Source organism: Ischnura elegans, chromosome 3 (genome assembly GCF_921293095.1).
Source record: "Ischnura elegans chromosome 3, ioIscEleg1.1, whole genome shotgun sequence".
Taxonomy (NCBI): domain Eukaryota; kingdom Metazoa; phylum Arthropoda; class Insecta; order Odonata; family Coenagrionidae; genus Ischnura; species Ischnura elegans.
In genome coordinates, this window is record NC_060248.1 from 26,161,711 (window position 1) to 26,186,843 (window position 25,133).

The 25,133-nt window shown below is 40.2% G+C and overlaps 1 protein-coding gene and 1 non-coding gene across 4 annotated transcripts in view; one reads left to right on the top strand and one right to left on the bottom strand.

Annotated features, from left to right (window-relative positions):
• The window catches only part of LOC124155566 (synaptic vesicular amine transporter), a 204,247-nt gene that overhangs the window by 152,842 nt on the left and 26,272 nt on the right, over nucleotides 1-25,133 (bottom strand). For 2 of the 3 annotated variants that reach the window (XM_046529509.1, XM_046529506.1), the window contains exon 1: nucleotides 22,954-23,130. The exons of the other annotated variant lie outside the window; for it this stretch is intronic. The gene's annotated coding sequence lies outside the window, so the exon portion shown is untranslated. Of the gene's footprint in view, nucleotides 1-22,953; nucleotides 23,131-25,133 lie in introns of those variants that run through there. 3 annotated transcript variants of the gene reach the window in all.
• On the top strand, nucleotides 41-112 carry Trnaw-cca. Its single transcript has one exon. It is a non-coding gene; the product is annotated as a tRNA-Trp (tRNA).

A 25,133-nucleotide genomic window follows, 5' to 3' on the forward strand; every position in this document is an offset into this window, starting at 1 on the left:
CCTAAAATTAGGAAGGCAGTTTTACACCTCTACTTCGAGCGACTCCGTGGCGCAACGGTAGCGCGTCTGACTCCAGATCAGAAGGTTGCGTGTTCAAATCACGTCGGGGTCATACGATTTTGTTTTACATCTCATCATTTTCACCCGCGATAGTGTCGGCATACTCTTTAAAAGTTCCGGGAATTTTATAATCCGGTTTCCTCGATAAATATACTCATACTACGAATTTGAAGCATCTGCAATTCCTTGTCCGCTTCACATGTAACGTAATTTGCGACACCTCGTTTAATTAACTCCTCCCTCAAAGAAAAACAAATGAACACACGAATATATTTTTCAAAAAGGCAGTGTAGAAAAACACCTTATTGCGATAAAAAGAACTTGATGCCTGTATGTTCCGTATGACATTGATTTTTCGTCAGAACTTAAATGAAAACTTAAATATGACGGATTAGTATTCATGAAATGCCCGCAAGTATATTATGGATTTATGTATTTCTATGAGTTAATGAGACTACATATAATACAACGGAGAAAAAACGAAAACATTACCAAAATAATGTTTATCAGCGGCGGTAGACCTTAGTTGATGAGCAAGATTATCTCACTATAGCCGAACTGCATGGGATAAATGATAAATATTTGCAGGCGGAATTTGAAAGTAGTATTGAGGTTTTGGTAATTAAAATACTTATGCCAACTCCACGATAATTTTTTTGTCGTTTTACAGTCCCTTGACATGTTGTCGCGTCATTTAAATAACTCTATGATGCATCGATTTCGATCGCAAATACAATCGCCGTTGATTTCCATTGCCTCATTATTCATGAGCACATTTTCTAAACGGTAACCCAATCACCATTCAATTACCGAGGGTGCACAGAGAATTGAAGTAAACGTAGTTTTACTACCATTTCAAAGTAACCCCTTGGAATTATTTTTGCCGATTGGCGCCCAAAAACGGAGATAACTTAAATATATTTTCCGAAGATAAAATTTTGAAACAAAATTTATGAAGGTTCTCAGACAAATTCTTACCTATGTTTAAAGTAAGTGTGAAAATCTGTAAATTATCGTCCTTTTGGTCAAAGGCTAATAAGAAATAACTTAGCACATGAGTCGTGATCAATAAAAATGAGGTATGTTGAATACAATCTTTTGAAAAATTAGCAAATAAATTCTGCATCTGACGATAAAATATATAAACGCCAAGGAAATGGCGCTAGAACCAGCCATAAAAAAGTTATTTTAAACAAAATTTCGTTGATAGATCTGTAAAGCATATATCGTAAATTAATTTTTAACTTCTAAACATCTTAGCATTAAAACAATTAATGATAAAACAGAGAGGAAATACTGAAATAAAATTTTTAGTTTTGACACGAACAATATCCTCTAAATCTCCTTGGGGCGTATGAAACGATGACAATTTTCCCGACGACGACCAAAAATTTTTTTCAAGCGGCAAGTTTTTAAGAAATCAAGCCCGGATTGGATCAGTCAACTCAATTGCCCTTCTCATCATCACCTTAATTCAGTGATCCTCGGGTGACTAATAACTTCACACGCACAGGAGAGGGTGTAATATAGCCGAAACACACAACAAAGTGCACCTCACGCCCGGCTGCGTCAGGGGGATCGTCCTCACCTATATTCACCCTCCGTCCCGCGAAGCACTTCCATACACGCCGTATATAGACCCCGCACCACACACACCCATCTCGGTCCCATCCCACGCACCCATAATATCCCATACACTCCCTCGCTGGGGGGGAGGACTCTCTTCTTCTTCCTCCACCTCCTCCTCCTTCGGCCGCCTCCTCTCCCTCCCTCCCAGATCACTTTAATTAGAGCTCGCTAACGCAATTAGTCTTCGCCGCTCCTGCTAAAGCGATCAATTCGTACGGTGTGGCCCTTTTACTCTCTCTCCCTCCTTCGAGCGTCCTTCCTTTCGCACTGCGTCTTCTCCTTCCCTCCACCGAAAGCCTTCCTCACCCGTCCTCCTTTCCTTCTTGCCCGTGCGATACACCTCTTCCACCACCATACTCCAATATCGTCACCCTTTTTGACTACCAGTCTCGCAAGACCCATCCTCACCCCAACGCATTAACTCCCTTCTTTCTCGCTTGTACTATTTCTTGCGTCTCGCTCATTATTACACCCTCATTCAACCTCCCTTTGATACACTATTTCTCCGCCCGTCTCATCACACCTTATTTCTACTTGATAAAATACAAAGAAAATCTAAGCGTTAGTAAAATTGGACATTGCAATATTTTTTTTTGACACTAGACGTTTCGTTGTTACAAACAGCATTATCAAGTGTTGTTGGTAACAACGAAACGCGCAGTGTCAAAATAAAACTCATTTGAAATAAAGCAATGACCAATTTTACCAATATCAAGAATTTCCCCCACATCGTGCCTCACATCATACAAAATCTAAGCGATTTTTCAAAACAAAAATGCTACGTGCAACATAGATCGTTGCACAGTTGTCACACGAATTAGACAGAGAGCTTTGAGAGACTTCAAGGCTACGGGATCGGCTTAATATCGCTTTTACTATTGAGAACAGATATCTTCCAAAGCGATACGGAGAACACCATCCTGGAATCTTTCTGCATTGTGAGGTCCAGCAGAAACGGCAAGATAAGAAAAACATTTTGCCGAACAGATAGGTATGGGGATATATTTTTACCCCAAAAATAAAGGACTTAAATATATGCTTTATGGCAGTCAGTTGCCAAAAAAAAACTCAAACCCGGACTTAATTTCCTTTTCTTTTGACAACGGCATTTGCTTTGACACCCCCACCACGCGCCTTGCGGGGCTATATGTAGATGTAGATTATGAGTTCCAATCAAAGATGGAGAATTTGAACATCCATCAATCGCAAACGCCTTCACTTAGAACTTTTTCCAAAGCTTTACAAATAACTTACAATACGGAATCCGAAATAAAGTTTCATATGCATATATATTTATTAAAGTATTACAATATTTATATTGGTGTACGTGTCTTTTACTTTCTTACGGGTCTTCTTCACCGCATCCTTTTTGAATCGCTAAGTCCTGTGTGTAACAAGTAGCATTGTGCGCAGTCAGGCGATGGGTGCAAAGTCATTTACACCGACGACGAAATCCAGAATGGAAAAATAATTTGGCTTAGCCGAACACGAATTTCCCGATTGACGGTCAGGTATGCCAATAGTTACACACAACAAAAGTAACACAATAGGGTAGTTTCCTTCATCAAAGAAAACGAAAGGCATTGATTGCGATTCGTTACCCACCATTAGTGTATTCATAATACACAAATTATTTGGTTTTTGAAATACCGGTTTAGACGAATGGCAAGGGTCAAATTTTATCCTCATTTGAAAAAGGCCAGATTGGCGCCCATGCGATGCCACTCCGCATAACGTCACAGGGACCTAGTTTCTACACGAGAGGATAGGAGTTATACATCGTCTGAGGTTACCAATGCATGCATGAGTCACAGAGCTCAGGGAAACATGTCTTAATAATCACCTATTAAAACTGGCTAAGTTCGGAAAGTTTTCTTCGTTTGATAAGGTATTAATAAACCTTTTTTAAGCCAAGCGCTACCATCCAGCAAGGTACTCAGCTATCCGCTAGCATCCTGCGACGTATAAGCGCTAAGCCTCGCCTCAAGGTCACCTCACCGGGCGGGAGGGGGAACCAGAAATACGACGTACGGAGATATTTCCCGGCATTCATACTTAAGCGTCGCGTTTTCGCGCGCTTGAAAATTTTCACTTTTCATCTAATTGCGAAAAATAGATGTTGTCATTTAAAAATCTAAAAGCGTGAAATACGTACTCCAGGAGTAATAATCTTTCGATTAAAGCAATAAAAAAATAATAGGAAACCACCCTATTCTCTTCCACCACAATCGGGAGATACGAATTCAAATTCCAACTTAGCCGAGTGATTTTTTCGTGGTAAATTTCGTTTTCGGTACAAATAACTCCTTGAATTGCCTATTGGTATTCCTCGGGGGTGTTTCCTCAAATTTTCCTTTGCCACGCTTCCCACTTGATTATAACTGTAAGTTTAACCACAGTAAATACTATTTGCGAACCGTTTAATGAGATAGTTTTTTTATTTTCAGCAAAGAAAGCTAGGAGAAAAAAAACTTCCGTTGGCTACGAAATGAAATACGAATTTGTGCTTACAATGTACAAAAACATGACTTGAGTCAGTTTTAAAAACTATTCATATGAAATATCGAGCGATTTGTTGCCTGATTCGAATTCTCAATGTGATTGCTTCATATTCAAACTATCCTAATTCATATGGATATCTTACGCAGTTGTCAATTTACACTCCTGTCCAGTTAAATAAATCATTGAGGCATATATAATAGTCGCTGAATCTTCAGTTCACAAAAGAATGTTATGCTTCAGGAACAATGTAAACTATTTTATCCAAGAGTGCTCTACATATTTCCCTCTTCTAAATATTTCCTATCCTTAATTTTGTTCGAAATAAAAATTCATCTCAGCTCGGTACTAAGTATGGCTATTTCGAATGCAAATAAACTGCGGAACCACGGAAAATTGCAGAAATGGCAGCCAGATGAGTGGATAGAAAGAGGTAACGATTTATGTATGATCTTTGGTTTTCCCAGCGTATCAGGTGCTGAAAGTGTTCTCGGGTTTTCCACCGGTTGATGTCGTCCACGTCTCCCGACGTTTCGAGCAGCGACTTGCTGATCGTCGTCAGGGGATCTTTCGAATTGAACTATCTTCATTCGGAAGATCCCCTGAGGATGATCAGCAAGTCGCTGCTCGAAAAATCGGGAGACGTGGACGACATCAACCGGTGGAAAACACGAGAACCTTTTCTGCAGGTAACGATTTAACTTCCACTTTTTACTGTCATGAGTTTATGGGCTTGTTTACCGAAGTTTTTAAATTTCTCATTCTTTTTAAGTATAATATAGGTAAAAGGGTTCGCATTTTTATATTTTAATACGCCGCCTACTTTCCGAGTCATCCGCGGCAAATTATCAAATAACTTTTCCTTTGCTCGATGAAAAATAGGCGGATAAAGTTGATGACGTCATGCACTCATCCCGTCCCATCACTACAGGAACTACGAAAAAATTAATCTTCCGTCTCCTACTCCGCTCCAAAGATACGCGGGTAGCAATATAAGCCTTTAATCCACGTTACGTTGCTTGAAATATTGTACTATCTACGCCAGATATATATTATGTTGTCGATCTACCGAATTCATGAATTTAATTACAATTTCGGGTAAGAGTAAATGACCCCACTCATTGTCTCCGCATTTTCTCAAGTCTTTCCTTGTCATTTCATCGTTCTCTTCATATATCTTCCATCCCATTGCCTCTCCTCATGTCTCACACCAACCACCCATAAATATGTATTTTCCTCCATCTTCTGTTAATTGCGGTCAAAGAAAAATCTCTGTCGATTGCGGCGATACGAAAATGAGTGATAGGGACCCACAAAACCAATGAATATCAACCGCTAGTAATGGACTGCTTAAAGAATTCGTTGCAAAATTCGAGCAAAGCGAATCAACTGTGCAATGGGACTCGTAAAATTCGATATATAGAGATTTTTGAATTAATGACGAAAAGCAATCATAAGTTCAAATTTTCATAGCATACAAGAATATTTTTATAAGTTACAATGCAGAAAATAAAAAAGTGAATTTGATCAATACCCAAGGATTAAGTTATCCAGATGCTAATAAACAAAATCTTCATATGATACTTACAATTTGTAAACTACGGAAATGGTAACGCAGGAAAAAAATAAACGACATTTTTCACGCATCATTTAAAATCCTGCTGGCCAGCAAGCCAGTAGTAAGCAATATTTAAACGAACAAAAATACAAAAGCAATAAACAAATAGAAAAACATCCTATTGTACATAGGAATTCAGGAGATACAATGATGGTAATCTGCCTTATTTTCCATCCCAATGCAAGGATAATTTGATCAAATAATCAATCTCTGTTAAGAACCGTAATATATGCATGGCCAAGGGTAGAAAAGGATGAGTTTACGTCGAACAGATGAGAAGGTAGAGGTGAATATGATGACTTCCTTCGAGGCTCCACACAGTTCCTTTAAAACGCAGTTCATGGGACCGCAAGAAAGTAGCGATTTTTTATGGCGAAGTTTAACCTGCATGAAAGGCACTGATCCATCGCAGAAAGTGGTGCCGTGACCGCAGGTTGCGAAAGGCGTTTCAAGAGCGACCATAAAAGGTTTCCGCTGAAGTTCGGCTGACGTCGAGTAGTACACCGCGAATTTTGGGCTCCCCGGCAAAGGGACGACGCAGCTCCAAGAAAAAAAGTAAGAGACAGCTCTTAGAAATGCTAGTATACGATGCAAATTCGATCGAAAATACGGCACATCACCGATGATTTTATTTTCTTCGAGTATTCTATCGGTCAAGATATGTCTACGTGCAGCACTTTGCCGTTTGCCTCTCTCCCCTTCCAGCTGGTAGTTCCCTCTTAAATTCATAATAAAGTTTACTCCTTTTCATTCAAGCTAAAAATCCTATTCCCTTCCTTACTCTCCCTCGTTTACCCAGCATTCTTCCATTCTCCGTACCTCATCTAAAAGCCCTTTCTCATCACCCAACATTTCCTGGTTCCTCCCCCTCACCGCCTACTGCAATTTTTCTGTTAATTTTTCCGTCGAAAAATCAACGAGTCTTCAATAATGTGTACCCACTCTTAGGACGCTAAATAATTCATAGACAAATCAGGGTTAAAGCCTGTAGCATTATGTGGAGTAGCAATAATGTCTCTCCACGTCGATCACTGACGCACACAGCAGAAGAATAGATTTCATTCATCACGTTCACGAATATTCCGCTTTTCGTACCTAAACACGGAGTAGCATCTCGATAATAAAGAGCAAAAGCGTTAAATATGTTACGAATGCAAGTTTAAAACAACTTTGCAAGATCACACGTTTTTGTTTCCATGTGATGGATTCATCCTATATCGCTGGCAGTCTCTACCTCGGAAAATTTTACGAATTTTCAATACTTTTAGATACTCAATACTTTTAGAACGTGCTTACTAAAAAGAACAAAAGCGGTAGAATAAAGAGCTTTTAAGCACAGAGCAGGAAATTAAAATAGAAAGAGAAGGTTTAGCTAAATATCCAAACACATGGCTTCCTCTAACACCTGATAAGTTGATGCCGAATCTTCTATAGACGTATTCATCCTGAACTTGATTCGAAGCTACTGCAATGGAAGTCCAGAAATCCTTTTAAGATGAATAGCTCATATGCGTCATTTTCGATTAATACCAAATACCAATAATCGAAACCAATACATTGACATTTCCTCCAATGATTAAGGATTACGAGGACTCTCCCTTATCGATTCGCACTAAAATACGATCCCACAAAATATTTTAAAGTTATTTCAAAATCACTACACAAAATTTTATATCCTCAAATTTTAACAATGGGATGTTTAGATAGGTTTACAGGAATTGCCTCCATTAACACTGCAGTAATGAGGTTAGTTTGCCATTATTTTGCGAGCTCTCAAGCCAAGCTATGTGCAAATATCTTCATGATAACAAAGCGAAATTATCCCAAAATAATACCTAATGCGCCACCAGGTCTTAAGATTCTCATGTGAATTAATAATTAGTAATGGTAATGGGACAGCAATTTGCCAATCACTATCCACTGCAGCCATAAAATAGCATAAGTAGGAAGGTACTTTTAGGCTATGCGTTTTTTTATAATTCTCTCAGAATAGAATATGAAGTTCCATGATTTTTATCAACACTGCAAATGAAAAACTTGTCCAAGACATATTATCTAATCACTGGCTGCAGCAATGACTGCCAGAGCCGAAAAGTGATACAAAAGGAGGTATGATGCGAGAAACTTTTACAACGGGAGTAGATTTGATTTGATTTAATTTATTTCTTTTACCTGGCCCTGATGAGGCCACAATCCGGTCCCCTCTTCCTCTGGACCAGGGCTCTCTTTACAAGGTTATCAATACGGAAATAAAGGAATGCAGGCATCAGTGAAAAATTAATATGACGGTAGATAAATTTATATTGTAATGTAGCTAGGCCACATTGTATTTTTTGCCAGCTGTCGGATCATCTTCGTCCTTGACCAGTCGCGTCTCTGGTCATTCGACACGGCATTAAATGAGCGGGCAAATATGAATGATCCCGCCATACGCGAGGACCTATCGATTGGGACCAGTCATTTGTTTCCTCTATGTCGCGTGTTCCACGTGTGGATATCGCTGAGCAGAGCCATGTTGTTGTGGATGAAGGATGGAACACGGTGCTTCCAAATTTTCCACTCAAAAATGAAATTAGGCCGGATTATCTTTCCCCAATGTAATTTTCTCATTGATTGGCACTTGAGAAATGAAAGCCCACCAATGTTCGTCCTCAAGGCCCATCTCATTTTGATTTCCGTCTCCCACGATTATGCTCAATCCTTTCCACTCTTCACGCCAATAACACCTATCCCTATCGGGCTCTACATCACACGAAACACAAACATTCAGCACTTTACCCTGGACCACCCCGCACCCTCAGCACTTCCTCTGGGCTGTCACCCGAAATTGTTAGGACTCAAGAGCCACATGAGCGGAAGTTATCGGAAGGAGGGTCTTTAATGATTGTATTCATCAGATGACATCATATTTAATTTCAGAAAATAGATAAATTGTACAATAATAATAAAACATACTGGTAGTTCTATTTTATTATTTACTTGGTTAATTTTACATTAGTTAGATTTCTAATTGCTAGCACATTCAATTATATAATCAATTCAATGAGATAAGTGTATCCTATCACTTTTTAAAATTAAGTGTCGGGCCGTCACAAACTCCGTGGCGGGCCGCATGTGGCCCGCGGGCCAAAATTTTCCCACCTCTTCAATAGGATAACATTCATAAGCAGACACTTCTCATTCTGAATTAAATATTATGGCATAAAAAAGATAAAATAGAAAGGAAAAAATCAAATTATATTCGAATAACATATTTGAAACATTTCACCCAGCGTGATTTCAAATTGTTCGCCTTTCGCCTCAAAACCATGAGAATTCTCCGATGAAATTTCGTTAACGTCAAACTTGAGCTAATTATGAGTTCGACGACGCACTCATGATTAGGATAAGTTCAGCGATAATCAAAGTCAATGTATTGGCTCAGCCTTTCCTTCCACTGAATTCATACGCACTCCTAAGTCTTCCTTGATTAATAGCAAAACACTGACGCACTCAATATTTGAAACATTAAAAGAAATCATTTACATTATCCATGTTCCGAAATCAAACATTAATATCATACATGAATGAACATACTTTGATAAACTCTCTACGTGAAAAGAGGTCAAGTATAGGCAAAAATTGGAAAAAAAAGCAGCATGTAATTTACTTATATTTCATACATTCCAGCCACCCGATAAGTACACGTAAAATAACGCTGCAATTTACCATAACATGCCTCTTCTACTTGTCAACAAACTTCCGCCATTCGTAGGCAGAAAGGCGAGCAAGGTAAATGCGAAGAAAGAAGCTCGAGATTCTTGGAATATGTGCCCTTTACGGAGAATCCCAGGAGCGAGTTAAGAATAATTCACCAAGCGTAAGGATCGCGACACTTGGAGTATAATCCACTGATAACCAAAGTATGGCTTCGATTTTGAGGCTTTCACGGCTTTCTGCGCAGAGCTCGGAGGATATCGGATTTCGCCGACTTAGCTGGCAGAGCACAGGGGCCGCCTCCTACCCCACACTCCAGAACTTCTCCTAACAAAATCCACATTACCCACATCCCGTGGACTAAAATCGATTCAGCGATTTAATTCATTTCAGGTCATAAAATAATTAACTTAGGAAAAAATCATGAAAGGCAGCTGAATTAATACTAATATTATTCATAACACCGAAGAGATATTTAATAAATTCTCTTCAACTTCACATATTCCACATACCTACATAGAAAATTACAAATTTAGATGGAAAATCAAGTACTTTCGCGCCATAATCTTTGGCACAATTAATATATTTTTCCAACTTTTAACAGAATAATTAATGCAATTTTATTTTATTTATAACGGTATCAGTCACGAAAGCATGTCTCTCTTCTAGATTCAGTTATTGCTAAATTACCACGTCATTGCATATATACGTTATTAGTACAGGTTTATACTTCACCAGGGAATAAATCGCACTTATCCATGGGTAAATTCATATCTAATTGTTTTCCTTCCACTACCTGCGCAAGTCAAAAATTCTCTCCTCGCGAAGCACATACAGGTAAGTCATGACTGCGGCAACGCAAGGCCCGTTTACTCTTCATTCACTTTATAATCGCTTAATTTACACTTTCACTCGATTTACTCCTCCAAAATTTCACGAATCGCCCATGTTCACAATACCCAACCAGTCTTAATCGGTCGTCTCATCAAACTATCCCTAAAAGGTTTAAAATTGCCAAAATTTCTCATTGATAGCCAATTCTTCAGCCACTGGTTCGAAAACTACCCAGAGGAGATTTTTCTTAACATCCATCGAGGAATTAGTCCGTCCCCATGGAGATTGCGCGATCTACTATCCCGCAGTCAACTTTGGTAGGAGAATGCTAAATGAAGTATGGCCAAGGGCCGCTCTCCAGAACGTTACCAGAATCTTCATCCTGACTTAAACTAGACTCAGTTGCCATGATAGTGTTACGAATCTTCGTCCGAGTTCCAAAGCTTGCTCAGACGGTATTCCACAGTTGATGAGTTGGCTCCCAAATCAAAATGAGCCGCCGGTAAGTTCCAAAATGTCCGCCGCTATCGCCTCGCGTTTTCGAAATGAAATAACTCTCGTAAAAATACTTTCACGTGTGATATTGACTCTGACAGTAATGCTGGTCTCTATCCAACGGGATACTCTAACTGACAAAAGTTAAGGTGAATTTTTCCACAATCGCTCTAACTGAAATGAGTCGAGTTGTATCTAGTTTTTAAAATATGAACTCTAACTCAAACTTAACTTGAGTCTGAGATTTGAACCACCAACTTGGAGTGAGGACAAAAGATTGAGCCAGGTTCTGATATTTGGACCTAATAATTTACGGCGAAGACTTCCGCGAAGTTACAAAGATGAAAGCTCCTTACTTCCAGCATAGGTATATAAAGCCTCCTTCGGTTCAGTGTGCATTTCGTCAATATAAATACAGGAAGCTACTTCCATTATGGAAATAAAAAGTAATTATTCGAAATAGTTCTTTCATCCGATATATATTCCATACTGGCTGAGTACTTAGATAACAGGAGTTGGCCATTTGATTCTATAATATTTTGAGTGATTCAAAAGAGATTTTGTACAGCGTCCACTTCGATAGATATCTGCTGGAAAGTAAAGAACCACTATATGTTGCTGTGTTTCATGCCTCCTACATTATTAAGAGAACGTATCACACCGCCTCAACTGATCGTATTTTGTCTTTTTTCGTGATGCATAACTTATTACAAATTACGTTATCGTCTCAAAACTCTTTGCACATGCAGTTCACCAATGTGAGAATGAAACTGAAACCCAAAATACATGTAACTATAAAGAAGAAAATTTCACACCTGAGAAAATATTGAGATTAAATTCTCAAATTTGAGGTACAGACAAAAATTGACAGGCGTCTCTTCTATGTGTCCCGAAAATTCCAATACGATAGTGTATGTTTGAAACAAGCAACAAGCCATGAAAAAGTACCAGTCGAGCTGGTATGATTTATCCTCTTAATCTTGTACCTTCTTAACATAAGATTTAGTCCTTTCTTGGTATAACATAATATTTATAAATAATTCTCATGATTCCAGCGGAGTTAGAATTTTTGTGGCTGACACCTTTTAACCTCCTTAATTGGCAAGGGTCGGTTTCATTAAACTATCCCAACAGCCAGCGGTCACTCCACCGCCATCTCCCTAAATCGCCTTTTTGCACGCACCAGCTGACGACGTACCGGGGAAAGACGTCAGCAACGTGTCGCACCCATCTGAGAAGGACAAGGGTTTGACGGGAGAAAAATATGGGGCGGCCACTGCGAGTTTTCGCAAAGGCCGCCCCTTTTGCTGCGGTTCAATGGCAGAGGAGAGAACCTGTGATCTGGCTTCAATTTAAAGTAGAACATTGTCTTTTCATTACCAATCTGCCAGTAGAGCTACATTTAGATGGAGACGCTTACATATTATCAGTCAGCCCGTCCAATAAATGTGATGCATTCCCTTTTTAAGTCCATTCTTCTTATTAAAATAAAGCCTATCTTCCTTGGTTCTATCCATGAACCCAGTTATTTTCCTATTTCTTCCACGCCTAGTTGACGTCCGTCCCAAATGCAGTAAACTTTGATTTCACGTAATTGGAGGGACCAAAATATGAGGTACTGGTAAAATCAAAGCATGTTCAACCATGAGACAGCAAAGAGGAGATAATATGAAGGGTGCGCCAGCCGGATTTATTGTTAGATATGGGTAGGTAAAAATTAAGAATAGTAAAAAACTCAAGAAGTGTAAAATCTAAGTTTTACTGCATTTTGATTCGCAGCTTTTCCAAGCCATTCGCTTCCTCTGTCTCCTCTATATCTCTTCAAAAAATTTCCCATCCCTTCTATGGCTCATCGGTATACCAAATACGGTTTTAAATGATGTTGGAGTTGGTTGCCAAAGCCGAATAAAATAGATTCTGGAGTGCCGTGCATATATGGCGGCTCATGCCGCGACTGCGATGGTCAATTAGTAAGCACTCACTACACTTAAACCCAAAATTTCGTCATCATGAGAGTAATAACACTACTCATGCCATACTTAAATATAATAAGAAATATTCATACATAATGTAATCCTAGGTGACTGAATTTTTTTATTTCATAAGGTTCCCTTGAACCTCCGCAGTTCCTCTGAGAAAGACCGAGTGAGAGTCCTATGTTTGAAAAGCCTTCAGAAAATCCTGAAAAGTAGACATGACAACTTAGAAGGCTAAATTAAGATTTTTAAAAATTTCCTAGTGAATACAACCATCGAAGTACAACATACGGCAAATGCATGCAAAGTAAGGCCTCTCATTAGATACATATATCAGGGAGGAGGGTCGTGAAAGATAATGACATTTTAACAGAAAATGTCAGATATTAGAGGACTGACCGCAAAGCAAGAGAAACATTTCTGGATCATGTCTAGCTCATGGCAGATCCGTCCATTTCCCTAGGAACAGTAATATTGTGGCTATCAAATGACTACGCGGGGATTCCTTTCCCGACCCTTTCGACTCTATCTTAACCCTCGGAGATTCGTTGCGCTCATCAACTCGAGATCTCCGTTCTTTTTATCATTACCAACGTTCTAACGTCCACGAAGGTGAAGGCTAAAAAGCACCAGAGACTGGCAGAACCTGTGTTTGTGGCACAACCTCGCGTTCAAACGATTTTCAATCCACAAGTCCTGGAAGGCTAGATATAATTAATATATGAATATTTACCACTGATGATGTGAAATATTATAATATATCAAGTGTGTGTTTAACAAAGAAATTAAGAAATGAAGTGACTGATCCCTTGGAGCATGGAGAGCATAGATCGGCAAGCTTTTCGAGGCTGCCCATACTCAAATTGGCACTTGGCAGTTGGCCTCTGTTCATATGGCAACGTCACATTGGTCACAAACAATATTGGTCTTCACGGATTTTACCATCAACTTTTATTTTGGAGGCCTATATAATACATCATCATCGCAATCTCATGTCCATGGAGAAAACAATTAAAATGCTACAATTTGTCGATGCATAGCCGTCATAGCGTAGATACAGAATGATTTGAAAAATATTCTGGTTAATGACAGCTGCGAAGAAATTAAGGATAGAGACCTTCAAAATTTGGTGGTACATAAGAATGCTGAGGATCAAATGGATCGACGGAGTAAGTAATGAGGAATTCCTAAGAAGAATAGGAGAAAAGGGAAGCCTCATGAAAATCTCGACAAGAAGACGGAATAATCCTATATTCCATATCTTGAGATATGATGGCCTGATGAAGACAATTGTCGTGGGACAAGTGGAAGGCAAGAACGGAAAAGGAAGAACTCGAATGAAATATATGGAAAAATTAAAGAAGAATGTGAAAAATGCGATGGTGGTTGGCGTAACATGGTGGAACTCCATCATGATGCACAAAGGTTAAGAAAAAGAAATTTGTGGAACAGCGAAGTCTTTTTCTTAACCTTTGTGCATCAAGAATGTGAAAGAAGAGAAAAACGTAGTTGTGAAAAGATTAGCTGATAAGAGAATTGAGTGGAGAACTGCATCAAATCAATCTTCGAATTGTTGACCGGTGATGATGGCATCGCAATCTCATTATTCTAAGAATAAAATATTGATAAGTATTGTTTGCACGGACCGCATGGAATAACTTTGGAGGACGCGATTCGGCGACCTTGTCGTGCAGGTTAAGACGAGCAGAACGATGGATACATGATACTTGATTCAAGACAAGGCGAGAGGATAGTTCTTGAGGCTGGCACGCAAAGCGAGGCAAATGAATCATTGACCCGATCCACGTGGAGGCGTCTTCTCCTGCACATCGACACCGGAAGAGGGCGTCCGTGGGCGGGAGGGGGGGGTCGAAGGAGGCGCAGCGGGAACAACCCCCCGCGGCGAAAAAGAAGAAGGTGGCGAGGCGTGCTGGGGGTGGGTAGGGAGCACAGCACCTTATTCAACAGGTCAGGAGCGATGCGCACTTGTTGAATCCGAGAAATAGAGCACCCCCTGTCGGATCCGACCCGAATGGAAAAAGTACGAGCGGGTGGGAAACAATAAAATGAAAAAAAAACCTCCCCGCCCCAGACGTCTTGGACCGTTTCTCTCTCTCCCTGGCAGCAACCACCCCATCGCGAAGGGAACGGCGCGGCGTGTGCACCAGGGGAAATAAAAGAGAAATCACTTTCGGCGCTCCAATCAGGGCGGAACGGCCAAAAAAAGAAGTGATCGAGAGAGGGTGATGGAAGGAAAGGGTGAGGTTAGGAGGAAAATTTTCAAAATTCTCCTCAGGCACCCGTCTCGCGTTGAGAAAGCTCGTATTGGTTCTGTGAGTTGAAACGAGCCGTGCCTGCTTACCACCCAGAAGTGTTCTTACCCCTCTCATTTGTTCGATCTAATTCTTTTGTTTAAATTTGCCACCGCTGCCTGATACTTAATAAAAATTACGTCTTGGAGACATATAACACTATCGAATAAATGTCTATCCGTTAGATGGGAAAGGTATCATTTCGATATCAATAACAGGAAATTGAAAAAAAACAATAACATGTTATCTAGTCACCAACGAAACAATTCATCGGATATTGGTCATTACATTTATAATTTGCATGAGAGAACCAACTAGGAATATGAGAATAATAAAGTTACTGCTATATTTCACCGGTATTTTTATAAGAAACCTTTTCTGGGTTAAGATCGCTTAACCGTCTGAAGATCACTGCTGTCACATGCAGAGGCTAAAAAATAACAATTCTCGCCGTTTTATTTCATTTCATTGATATTCGATCTCTTGAAATCACTCGCTGACCATAGTAGATAAGTGGTTTCAATGCAAATGTAATAAATACATTTTCAGCTTTGTCCCACTTTCGCTATCAATTCGACGAATTTCATTTCGCGATTTTAATGCAATAAGAACAGGGAAGGAAAATATGTGGAAGACGCTTATAGAGAATGAAGATTGCCTTTCTTTAGAGCTTAAATGAGATAAAAATGACCTTTAACTCATTTCTCGGCGGAGTCTTAACGCGCTTATGCTCTTCGCCTCCCTCACATTCCCCAAGGGACTCGTCCAATACCGCCTACCTCCCCCAAAGGACTCCTCGTCCCCCCAGAGGTATCGATGCCCGCTCCACTTAATTCCTCTTAATACCTTGGGCAACCTCAGCAAAGTTACATGCTCTGCTCCGATCTACGACCCGGCTGGGTAAAAGAAGGTGGGGACTACATTTCCTAGTCGGAGAAGGGGATGAGTGCGTATTTTATCAAGTGAGCATTTGTTCGAGAGTTCTCTGGACGCAAACGAGTGGGTTGATCACATCCGGGACTCACCATTATTTGTCTCAAATAGGTACCTACTCTTAGCGTCTTGCATGGAGGAAACGAAAATTCACTCGGGACGTTCCGCATTGACGCTTTATTTCCGATTGTGATTGTAAATCTGCTGTACACGTCATTAACAAAGCACAAAAACCAGTCAACAATTTTTTTTCATATTTCGTGGTTCATGAGGAAAGCTGATGAGAAAATCGTTATCTAAAAGCATAAATAAAAAGTCCGTTTTGAGTCTCATGTCGATTTTAGCGCTTTGCGATGCAGACACATGTGTACTTAAAAGAAGGACGAGAAAAGACTGCAGGCGTTTGAGATGTGGGTGTAGAGAAGGATGTAAAAGGTGAAATGGACAGATAGGATGAGGAATGACAAAGTGCTGGACATGATGAGGAAGGAGAAGAAACTTTTAGATGAGGAACGGCGAAAACTAGGATCCCAGAGGATGAAGGGGATACTGAGCGAGGGGGAAATACTGCCATCATATTCTCATCTATGACGATGAGCAAATGGATACATCGTGTGAGAAATGAGGAAGTTCTAAGAAGAGTAGGAGAGAATTCTTTTAAAGCCTTAGGTAAAAGTCGAGACGGTATAATCGGCCACATCATTAACACAATTGTCTACTGAAAGTTATCGCACGAGGACAGGTGAATGGGAAGAATGGTAGAAGTAGACCTAGAATGATATTCAGTGAACAGATGATCAAAGACGTAAAACAAAATCTTAATGTAGGTGTTAAATGATTAGCCGACAGGAGAAGTGTAGGGGGAGCTGCTTCAAAACAATCTTAGGTTGATTACTGTTGATGATGATTTATGGTTTCTCAACTCGCGCATTGAAATTTAAAAAAAAATCATTTTTTAGCTACTAAACTGGCTTTCCTTACTAAATTTGACGTTGAACATAATTCTAAGGAAAGCTGCAGTAGTCTAGAAGACTAAAATTAACAGGCTGATCACAGACATTTTGTAATCAAAATGGAGGCCTCGACTCCTGAAAAACGGCAATACCGTCGCCTTGGAGTAGCTGAACACGAGGGCACTCAAGGTAGCAGTCACTAAAAGCCAATGGCAAAATTGACCACCTCAACTTAAGCTTTACAACGGCAATTTGGAAAATTTAGCAAATAAAATACTTCAACTTGGATTTTTTTAAACACTGATACTTCCACTTGGAGTATTAGATCAAAGGGAAATAAAATACGCAATCGAAATTTAGAACACTTAAGCAAACGGCACCGTAGGAGTCAGCCAATCAGATCCAATACGAGAACTCGACATACCCTATTTTAATTCTCATTGACGGCGCAGAAGCCAAAAATCGCACATTCACGCTGAGTTTCCGCCTTGTTTATTATAACCTTACTGAATTCTTCAAAATTCTCCATGACCTCGAGTCTACATTGCGTCAATTTTGTGGCCCAAAAATGCCGAGACCATTACATAATAGGACCCCTATTCTAGATCACGCAATTTGGGTCCGCCCTCTTTCGGCGAATCATGCGACCAACCGAATTTGTGCTGCGGGTCCTCAACACTAGGGGGAGGAAATGCGAAGGAAGAAGAGGGGCACTCTGAGGTGGATAAGGCGGCGGCAGCGGCTCTCACAAAGGGACCGTGGTGGTAAAAGGGGTGTAAACAGGCCCTGGGGCGCTCTCGCAGCAGTAGCAGAGAGGTACAGATGGGGGGGGGGGGAGCATAGCATAGAGGGGGACTGGCGGAGGGAAAGGAAATGGTGACGACGACGCTCCAGCATCCAGGGGGTGGCGCAGGGGGGGCTTCTGCCGCCCGGGGCGGAGCCCCTAGCAAGTATCATGCCATAATATAAATACAATTTATGATCTAAAAATAGGAAAATATTACGCGTATTACGAGCAGGCGAGCCGCCAGGGGGAGTCTAAGGGGGCAGCCAGAATTATCTATCCTCGGTCACTGCATCTTCGATATAGTAACATCACATAATTTCTGTCAATAACGAAAGATAAATTTTAATTTCAGCATTATGCAAACCAAATACACGACCGACTTGAAACTTTTGGTTTCCCGAAGAGTGGGAAATTTCAATAAAACTATTCGAATCGAATTGTTTTGTTGAAAGCAACCAACAAAGCGAATTCTGTCAACGTGCCTGTATAGGAGACGTTTTACTCCAACATTTTAAATATTGCAAACGAATGTAAGCGTACCAGGATTAACTTTGTAGAAAATTGTCGTATTAATGTAAAAATTCATACCAATGTAAACTTTCTTTTAAATATTTACGCAGTAAACTACCATCGGTTTTCAGTTTTAAGGTGGACAAATATTGCCGCTTAAAATGCAAAATTAAAATTTCTGGTATTTATAAATATCGATATCAAAAATAATAAGAATTGCGAATTTGAGTAATTTCCTTTTTGGATCTTCTCCATTTTATAGCAGTAAATAATAACTTTGATTCAAGAGAAAATAAATTTTAAATTAAGACTACTTAAGTTTCATCAAATATTTGCCATCATGAAGGCAACCAACCCGTTGGTTACAGGCACCAAAAAATTCTGAAACACTGTTGATTTAACAAAATAAAATTAATGTTAATCATGAATATCGTTGCAGTCTAATTGTTAATCACCGATATACAGAGATTTTCGTACATCGATGAGTACTGCAGGATCCTTTAATCTTTTCATCAATCTCCAGTGTTCTCTAGTACTAGGAGCAAGGTTGGTGATTTCGTCGCCTGGGGCAAGCGCACCTTTCGCGCCACGCCACTTGCATTTTGGGGTGGCGGAGGAGGGCGGACTTGATGGAGATCAGAGGTCGTGCATTTGGGTGGAGTGAAAAGATGGAAGGAGGCTCTTTGGGTGCGCCAAATAACTTAGGCTGCGGGGAAATTCGATATGCTCAAGGATATGTCGTCAATCGGAGAGAAGAGGTTGAGGGGTGGCAGTGACGTCAAAAAGAGGACCGGAGAAGAAAGAGAAGGGGGAGGGGAAATACGCGGAGGGATCGGAGACTGAACCATTTTGTGCGATGGCAGGAACATCGCTTTCACCACCGGAAAGGCAACGCTTCGCAATTCTACGACGCCATGGATCTGGTCACGAGTGTTACAGCAGAGATTGTCCATATAAAATCGTTTCAGGCTTGACTTGGTGGAAGTTTGATATATCCATGATCAAAACTACAAAAATTGACCCTGAAAATGACATTACATATTGCAACTATGGTCGGTAATTCAATTAAGAATTATAGGAAGGAAATTACCATTTGTTGTTTTTATCATGGAGAGATTCTCCGGTCGTCCAAAAAAAAATTTGCGGTCACTCACCGGACACTGAAATGGGTTTTATGAAAATCGCCACTATCAGCAATTATAGAAGTGGGATTTTTATTAAACGGGAAATAAGACTTTAATTAGGGGTGTTGCTAAGTGATAGCAATGATCAAGCTACTGAGGACTGTGGCCTCCTCTATGCAGCCCCCTTGAATCTGGTGATATAATCCACGGTCCTGCCATGGGAACTAATCGCGCTCCGTAAATGCACTTTCGTGTATGAAGTGTGCACAAACTGTGAATTGCATAGGGCACCAAGGTCCTCACAATCCTCCTCATCGGACGAGGGGTATCTGTATTTCAAAAGATTAGAAAAAAGGAATTTTCATTGCCGGGATAAGGAAAGGGTATCATTTATAGTGAGTTGTTTCAAGATTAATCTCGTGGAATTCCAACATATTAGTAGATAAATTAAAATTTACTGCCAATGAAACAGATTTCCCCTTTAGATGACAAAAATATTTTTGCAACCGGTCTTGAAAGAAAAATAAAATCATCTGAGTGGAATTGCCAATAACTTTTAGTTTGCTAATAACTAGCACTCAGTTTAGAAAAAATTAAGAATAAAAATAGAAAATAAGATAATAAAAGAACATCATCAATGGCAGCTAAATAATAAGATAGATCGCACGCTCAGAAATGATAATTGATTTATAAGGAATATGACGACAGGTGAAATAACAGGGCAGCTATTGGCAGAAAGAGCAGTTAAGAGATTTGGGTAAGATTGACAGTAATCTATACAATAATTAACAAGATATGAACATGACCACGCATGGGAGCATATAAATTTTAAGATCACTAAGTGTCTAAGCGTCAAAGTTTTTGGGAATAATTTAAAGCCATCATATTCCTTTAAAAATCTTTGCCCTTATAGCAACTTCTGTCCTTTATAAACTAAATGCCCTTATAAAACACTTCTTCTTCGGTTAACTCTAATTGCTATTGAACACGCACTGAACAGGCAATCTTTAGGAATTGAGCATATATTTTGCACTGGATTAATGACAATAGCAGTTTCCAACTCTTAACGTCGAAGTAACAGTAACACTAAAGACCATTGCACAATAAAATCTTCACTTTGTTCGGAAGTTCTTTGAGAGGCGTCACATGCTTGAACATAGCGTAAAAGAGCTCAACGCGTGACTAAATTTAATACTAAAGCATAATAACCTGAAACATACTTTAAATAAGGGTGAAACCTGGAGACGTTCAAACTGATGCTATATTTGAGTGAAACTGCAAACTATTAGCATGATGAAATTGTATTGATGTTAATGAGCAACATTATCGAATTTAGAAATAAGTAAGCGTACACAACCATGAGTTAATATACCGGAAACTGAAATCAAAATGGAAAAATTGGGTCATTAGAATAGCTCCACCTGAAATTGTATGATCTAATACAGCATCATCCCACTTGACACGATACGATTTGTACGTAGAGAAATGCGCCCTTCCTACTGAATGCATTCAACAGGCCGCCACACCACGAGAAATGACTGCCGGGGAGCGAACGTAAAAAATGAATAATGATAGCCTCGGCAGAAAGCGTGGCCGAGTCAGGGGAACAAACGGCTGAAAGCTCGCGGGTGGCGGGCGGGGGAGAAGCTGGAGAGCGTAGGACGCGGGCCCGGCCAAGTGCTGACGCGCGCCGCCCGCCCGTCGCTCCATCATACCGGCTGTCGCCTCATCCCAACGCCGGCATTTGCTCGCACGCGCCCCGGGCAGAAATGACGACGGCGGCATTGAATTTTTCGGAAAGCGAGAATTTGCGAGGAAGTTGGTGCGGTCGAGGACTAGGGAGATACGGCAACGGAGTATTGCTGCGACGGCCAAGTGACTGCGGCCGAGAGGGAAGCCTTCCTTTCGGAGTATGAGCTGAAAGGTTACGCTTTTTAAACTACCGTCGAAATGCTGAAACTGAAATAAAGTTGGTGATTCAAGGGGTAAGAGAGACATGAAGGCCTTGCGTCCACTAGAATGACTTGGTTATTTCGATTGGTTTTATTTTTACGGTGCGACATGCGTGGAAATTCCGTGGAAATCTATCGGTGGAAGACGACATTGACAGAAGGCAACGTTTTCATTCACGTAGCAAGTTTTGTGCCTTCTAACAAGAGAAACCAAAATTGACGTAAGTAATAAAACGGCAATAAGGCCAATTATAATTTTTTCTTTTTTTCTCATGAAAATAGTTGGTAGGTATTATTTCAATATGCATAGGCACATCCATCTCGAAGAAGGGTAAGTCTCCAGCATTTAATGTCGATTAACTCATAAATATGGAAATTTTCAACAACAAGGGTGAACAAATCAAGAGTTACGTATTCATTTAATAGAATTCAGATAAGTTAATTGTGAAAGTTTAGGGAGCATCGAATAACAACTAATAACATGCAGCTTACGGAACTACTATAGACATAGAGAGGAATTTTTCTAAGCAGGATAAGAAATTGGAAGGATTCATAGCACCGCATTACTGAATAAAATGCTTGGCCAAGCCACATCCGCTTGTGAGAGCGAAGAAAAACCGCAAGTTAAATAAGCTCTTTCGCAACAGCTTAAAATGATATACCCGCAATTTTTCTCCATTTGCCGCGAGACAATGGAGGAGATGCCGGCAAATTAAGAGACGAGGAATTACGAGAGATGGGAATCTCAAGTGCGAAGGGAGACAAAAGAGTAACGATATGAACGAAGAAGCAATATCGACGGACATGTGATCTCTCACAGAAACCGTTGACCCAACTTCCGTTCATTGCTATGACAAGTTTCAATTGAATGCAACCACCTCAGTTGTGATAAAAAAGAATTTCTTCTCTCATCATCCCCCACTTAATATAACAAAATATCAACATTATCACTTATAGATTACACTTTCTTTTATTTTCGTCCTATATGTGTGGAAAGTTTGTCTTCCATAATGATCTGAGGGACGAGGAAAACCTAGACATAGTGGACGAAGACAAGAGACTGCTATGGCAAGAAGAAGCAGAGAGTGTGGATAGGCCGAGTGCTACTGGAAGAAAGGGTGCATAGAACATTTTGATAAAGGGAAGGATATTGAAAGAGTAAAAAATGTGAAGGTAGAGAACAGGGATCCTAGAATTAATGAAGAGAAGTACGCTTAATGGTGTATTGAAAAAAATTATGAGAAATAAATGGGACATGATTTAAGATTGGACATAAATATGTGTCATTTTCCATGACAACCTCCCTTTAGATGGAGATTAATTACAATCATTATTTCATGTAAATTATTGTAAGCTTGTAGGGAACATAGCAGAACGGTTTCGAAAATATTCCCCGCCCGTCTCTATTCCCAGACAGAATACCTTTCTTCAGCACGGCATTGGGCCCGTTATACTTCTTTCTATTCATGAACCCAATTTACCTCTGATAGTAATGGAAATAGTAATCTAAATTCAAACATGAGTATGATGCTTGAGTGTTAATTCCAGCTAGAGTGTGGTCGGATGGGGACTCACCGAGGCCGGGGAAGAGCGTTCCCCGCTAGGGCGGCCTTCGCCTCCACTGCGCCCCTCCCGACGGCCTCCGACCCGCCGCGGCTCCGCCCCGCCCTCCGCCTCCTGGCTGTACCCGCCTCGCCTACTTCATGGCCAGGCGCGGCGCTCTCCCATCGCCTTCGGCTGCTCCTTGGCTTCTGTGCACGGCGGAGCGGACGCCGCGGCGGAGAGAGAGCCTGCGCCGGAGGGGAGGGCTCAGGGGAGGGCGGGGGTGGTGTCTGTGTGTGAGTAAGGGGACAGCGCTTGCAGAAAGGGATGAATTCAAAGTGGCGGTCGAATGGAGCAGGTAAGAAAATGGGTCGGCCGAGAGGGAGGGGAAAAGAGGAGGGTAACTCACTTTGTCATTTTTTCCGCGGAGCGAATTTCAATAATCGGCATAAAGTGTCAACCTGCATCATTACTATTACATTTCGCATTGTGTGCAATAAAAATTATCTCGGAAACATATAATTTATTTTAATTAATATTTGTTCACTTGGGACACCATATTATGTTACCATCTATATAACAAACGAGAATTCAGATGTTTTAAGGCCAATATTCAGCATGAGTGACAGCCCGCTACCCAAAAACATGATCAGTTTTTCCCAAAAACTTATTTTAATAATTGAAATAATGATTTTGCATAAAAAATTTTGTAAAAACCCTTAATTTAGCGAAATATTAACATAAAATGGATGTCACAGAACAAAAAATATTAAATTTTCGGTGGATTTCGTACGATATCCTTCATTCCGATACGGGATCGGCACCTAATATTTACTACTCACCTTAGATTAAATATAAATACAATTCATCAAAAGCTTCAGCGCATTAGACCGAAATTGAAATGGCAATTATTCTGGCTATCAGTGGCAATAATTTTGACGGGAACGTTTATTTGCGCGTTGTTTTTTCAATAGAATATTCTAATTCCAATACATTGAATACTTCCGAAAAAAAGAGAAGTTTTTGGTTTTAATAAAATGCATTGGTAAGTAATACGTCAGCTTATATTTTCCTTTAATAATTCCTAAGCTGTGGATTTCAGAGCTGCCTTCAGCTTTAAGTGGTTATGTATTCATGTTTAGCGCTATTGTATATATTTATTCTGATTGCACTACATAAAAATTAGTAGGAAATTACACTGGTATGTTCACGAGATTGTAGGATGAGTCGCCGTTTGCGGCGGCTGAAGGGCGCATAGCGTTTATTCCATTTTTTGGTCGCTAAAGCCTGCTTACAGCTACCAATGGCGAATCCAAGTTTTCCTGACAAAATTTCCTGGCACCTGCCGGCCTAAAATCGGAGCCTTGGAACGGTGATTGTGAAAACAAAGCTGTTTGAGGGCAGGTGGTTTTCGTTATTTCGACGGTGTCCTGACAGATTGCGATAAAATTTATCATTCTCTTATGAGATTTCTTTCGATAATTATGCTCTAAAAATGTAATTTTGACTGAAACTAATATTTATCAATTTCATTTACCAAGTTACGTGTAGATAGTTTTATTTTAGCTTTCTAAGACCGTCCACGAACACCAGCAACATGTTTACACTTCGCCGAACCAAGCTTGGTCGTGATTTTGTATTAGGTATAGTATTGAGGACGCGTATACCGCCATTAATTCATTACTTGATCGGATTCGAACAATTTCACGTCTTCAGTCAAAGGCTGATGTCCTACATCAATGCATCTGTGCGAAAATTCCACTGAGAAAAAAATCATTCACCTTGAGCGGATATTTTGCATCAATGCATTTTGCAAACTCAATGACGGCCATTTGGTTCACGAATTGGCTAGCCGTGAGAATATGATGCAAAAATCGCAGCGAGAGTCGTTAATCTCTACGCTGCCCCAAGTAAGCGACCGCCAATAATAATCAGCGGCATAGCCACAGGGGTGGGGTGGTTTCCGGGTTACAAACCCCTATGAGCCTTTAAAAGAGGCGCCAAAAACTTTATGTACTTTATTTTAGTAAATACTCTTACAAAATTTCTGTTTTCGAGTCCTAAAAGTCACGTTTTCCACATCAAAAATCCCAAATTTTTTCCGGACCCATTTGCCCTAACACCCCGGAAGGGCCCCGAAATCTGCGGTAAATCCCCTACCCCCCATTTCAAAATCCTGGCTACGCCACTATTTCACCGCGAATCATTTCAAT